Here is a 4,731-nt window from a genome sequence, read left to right on the forward strand (position 1 = left end):
TCTGTGTTACAGCAGTGATCTCTAGTTGTCTGGTCTCTGGCCCTGAGATGATTTAGAGCAGAGGAAATATTGGCTTAGTGTGCAAGAGTTAGATAAAGGAGGTGGTTAGGGATACAGGCTTTGGATTGGTTGGTTTGCTTGATGCTCATGGGCAAGTTGTTTACTGCCTCTAGAAATCAGTTAGCTCTGGGAAAGGCAGTCTTTCCAGGATTAGCAGGACCCTAAGATGTCAAAACCTCATAAAGTACAGAAAATTAAAAAACATGGTTAATACATTATTGCAGTGGAAATTGAAATTGACTATGATTAATATGCTAAGGACTCTAATGAAAAAAGTGGATAATATTCAAGAACAGATGGGTAATGTAAACAGAGAGATGAGAACTCTAGGAAAGAATCAAAAGGAAATGTTAGAGTCAAAAACACTGACCAAAAGGAAGAACGCCTTTGATGGATTAGTAGATTGGACGTGGCTGAGGAAATATTCAATGAGCTTGAAGATATGTCAATAGAAATGTCCCAAACTGAAATGCAAAAAGGAAAGTAACAGAAAAAGAAAAGAAACAGAATATTCAAGAACTGTGGGACAATTACAAAAGATGTAATTATGTGTAATGGAAATACCAGAAGGAGAAGAAGGAAATGGGCAGAATAAATATTTGAAGCAATAATGGCTGATAATTTTGTTAAATTAATGACAGAACTCAAACCATAATGCAGGAAGATTAGAGAAAAATATCAAAGCAGGATAAATACCAAAAAAACCTATACCTGGCATATCATATTCAAATTGCAAAAACCAAAGACAAAGAAAATCTTAAAGAAGAGAAAAAAATTACCTATAGAGGAACGGATAAGAATTAACTTGTAATTTTTTGTCAGAAATCTGCACGCAAGAAGAGAGTAAAGTGAAATATTAAATATGAAAAAAAACCCCACTAAACTAGAATTTTGTATACAGTGAAATTATCTCTCAAAAGTGAAGAGAAAATAAAGACTCCCTCAGGGGAACCTTTCTGTTTTGTAGAATGGAGTCTACTCCAATTAAAAAAAAAAAAAAAAAAAAAAAGACTTTCTCAAACAAACAAAAGTGAGGGAATCTGTCACCAGTAGACCTTCCTCTCAAGAAATGCTAAAAGATTACATAAATCAGAAGCTTGCATCTACATAAAGAAAGAAGAACATCAGAGAAAGCAGAAGATGAAGATAAAATAAATCTTTATTTTTCTTAATCCTATCTGATCTAATAGATAACTGTTCAAAGTAATAATAGCAGCAATGGATTGGGTGATTAGAGCACATGAACAAGTGGTTCAATGAATTACAGCAATATTACTAGAGAAGGGAGGGAGGAATTGGGAATACTCTGTTATAAGGTACCTGCACTAACTGTGAGACAGAATACTATTTGAAAGTGGACTTAGATTAGTTGTAAATGTATATTGCAAACCCTAAGGTAACCACTAAAAAATTTTTGTAAGAAGTGTAACTGGGGCCGGGCATGGTGGCTCACGCCTGCAATCCCAGCACTTGGGAGGCCAAGGTGGGTGGATCACCTGAGGTCAGGAGACCAGCCTGGGCAATGTGGTAAAACCCCGTCTCTACTAAAAATACAAAAATTAGCTGGGCACAGGGGTGCATGCCAGTAACCCCAGCTACACATTAGGCTGAGGCAGGAGAATCGCTTGAACCTGGGAGGCAGAGGTTTCAGTGAGTCGAGATCGTGCCATTATGCTCTAGCCTGGGTGACAAGAGTGAAACTCCATCTCAACAAACAAACAAACAAACAAACCCAGAAGTGTACATAATATAGTGATATGATAAGAAATATATATTTGGTCTTTATCCCTGGTTTCTGACACAGAGCTCCTAGCGTAATACAATAAATTAATATTTTATTTTTGTCCCCAATTCCTCACACAGAGTATCTCAGACCCTTGGAATATCCAGGCTGATAGAGGTGGTAGTTATTGATATTCATAATAGGCCCTTGCAACCATACCTGGTCTTGTGTAAATGAAGTGACCCTAGGAGGATAGGGGCTGACTGGCAGAGGGACCAACTATGCGATTAGAGGGCTACGATTTGAATGTATGTGTCCCTGCAAAATTCATGTGTTGGACTATAGCTCCCACAAGATGACATTATTAAGAATTGGGGACCTTGGGAGTGACCAGGCCATGAGAGCTCCTCCTTGTGGATGGGTTTAGTATCCTTCTAAAACAGCCTGAGGGAGAAAATTCATTTCTTTCGCCCTTCTGCTCTTTTGCCAAGTGAGGACACAATATATGTCCCCTCCAGAGGATGGAGTCACAAAGTACCTTCTGGGAAGCAGAAGGCAAGCCTTTGCCAAACCCCAAGTCGGCCAGTGCCTTCATCCTGGACTTCCTAGCTACCAGAACAGTGAGAAATAAATTTCTTTTTTCTTTTTTTTTTTTTTTTTGAGATGGAGTTTCGCTCTTGTTGCCCAGGCTGGAGTGCAATGGTGCAATCTCGGCTCACTGCAACCTCCACCTCCCGGGTTCAAGTAATTCTCCTGCCTCAGCCTCCCAAGTAGCTGGGATTACGAGGATACACCACCACGCCCAGCTAATTTTGTATTTTTAGTAGAGACGGGGTTTCTCCGCGTTGGTCAAGGTGGTCTCAAACCCCTGACCTCAGGTGATCCACCCGCCTCGACCTCCCATGGTGCTGGGATTACAGGTGTGAGCCACCACGCCAGGCCAATAAATGTCTATTATTTATAAATTACCCAGTCTGTGATGCTTTTGTTACAGCAGCAGAATGAACTAAAATAGGTTGGAACTTTCAGCACCCACCCCTTCCGCCCAACTTCCAGAGAAGGGAGAGGGGCTAGACATTGAATTAATCACAATGCCTAATGACTTAATCAATCATGTCTATGTAATGGAACCTCCAAAAAAACCTTAAATGATGAGGTTGAGAAGGTTTCCAGGTTGGTGAACACATCCATGTGCTGGGAGGATAGTGCACCTCAAATCCATGGGAACAGAAGCTCCTGTGCACAGGACCTTTCTGGGCCTTGCCCTGTGTGCCTCTTCAGTGATTCATCTGTATCCTTTATGATAGCCTTCATAATAAACTGGTAAAGGTAAGTAAATAGCTTCCCTGCATTCTGTGAGCCATTAAAACAAATTACTGAGTCTGAGGAGGGGGTCATGGGAATCTTCAATTTGTAGTCCAATGAGAGAGAAGTGTGGGTAACCTGGGGATCCAATACTTGTAACTGGCGTCTGATGTGGAGGTGGGGCAGTCTTGTGGGACTAAGTCTTTAATCTGTGGGATGTGTGCTAACTCCAGGTAGTTAGTATCGGAATGGATTAAATTGTAGCACACTTAGCCGAGCATGGTGGCTCACACCTGTAATCCCAGCACTTTGGGAGGCCAAGGCGGGAGGATCACTTGAGGGGAGGCGTTTGAGAACAGCCTAGGCAATATTGCAAGACCCTATCCCCACAAAAAATTAAAAAAAAAATTATTTGGCATGGTGGCCCCTGCCTGTAGTCCTAACTACTCACAAGGCTGAGGCAGGAGAATTGCTTGAGCCCAGGATTTCGAGGCTGCAGTGAGCCATGATGGCATCATAGCACTCCAGCCTGACTGACACGGTGAGACCCTGTCACAAAACAAACAAACCAACAACAACAAAAAATAAATTATAGCACACTCAGTTGGCATCTGCAGAGAACTGGAAATTGCTCTGTGTGAAAACCCTACATATTTGGTATCAGAAGTCTTGTGAGTAGAGAAACAGTTTTCTTTTAGATATGTTGAGTGGAGAGAAAATGTAATCCCATAAAATGCTCAGTTAAAACCAGAGAAGGCAGAAAAAGAGGGAAGAATTTTTAAAAAACAAAAAGCTGTAGTGAATACAAAACAATTACACACATGGTAAATATATAATTCAAATATATCAATAATCACTTTAAATGTGAGTGATTACAAATGTCACCATGGATGGCAATAGCAATTTGCAGCAGCAAAGCAAAATGGGGGGAAAAAGTTGTTCCTTGTGTAAAAAAATTTTAAGATAATAAAATGGACAAAATATTAACAGAAATTTTCCATAAATACATAGTGAACTTGATTTTTAAATTTCTGCTCAATAATCAAAATGGATTGATAAAATTAGTCTCCTAAAATCAAAATTAAATGTCCAAAAATTTTTTAAAAATTAACAGAATCTGAGCTTGTAGCTTTATTGAGCAATAAAATGGCTTAGATTCTTACACAAAAAAGAAAACCACATTTAGATGGAGATGTAAAAAAATCTGTTGTTTCAGTTATGAAAATTTTGTTAGAAAATTATAAGGAAAAGTCTAGAAAAAAAAATTTTTAATGAAGGCTCTCCAATTTAAGACACAAAACAGTTGCTATGGAATTCAAGACACCTCTAACAAAGTCAAAATTCAAATGATTCAGGCCGGGAGTGGTGGCTCATGCCTGTAATCTCAGCACTTTGGGAGGCCAAGGCAGCAGATCAGATTAGGTCAGGAGTTCAAGACCAGCCTGGCCAACATGAGGAAACCCTGTCTCTATTAAAAATACAAAAATTAGCTAGGCGTTGTGGTACATGCCTATAATCCCAGCTACTCAGGAGGCTGAGGCATGAGAATTGATTGAACCCAGAGGCAGAGGTTGCAGTGAGCCAAGATCACACCACTGCACTCTAGCCTGGGTGACAGAGCAAGACTGTCTAAAAAAAAAAAA

The sequence above is a fragment of the Theropithecus gelada genome, chromosome 7b, assembly GCF_003255815.1.
Source record: "Theropithecus gelada isolate Dixy chromosome 7b, Tgel_1.0, whole genome shotgun sequence".
Taxonomy (NCBI): domain Eukaryota; kingdom Metazoa; phylum Chordata; class Mammalia; order Primates; family Cercopithecidae; genus Theropithecus; species Theropithecus gelada.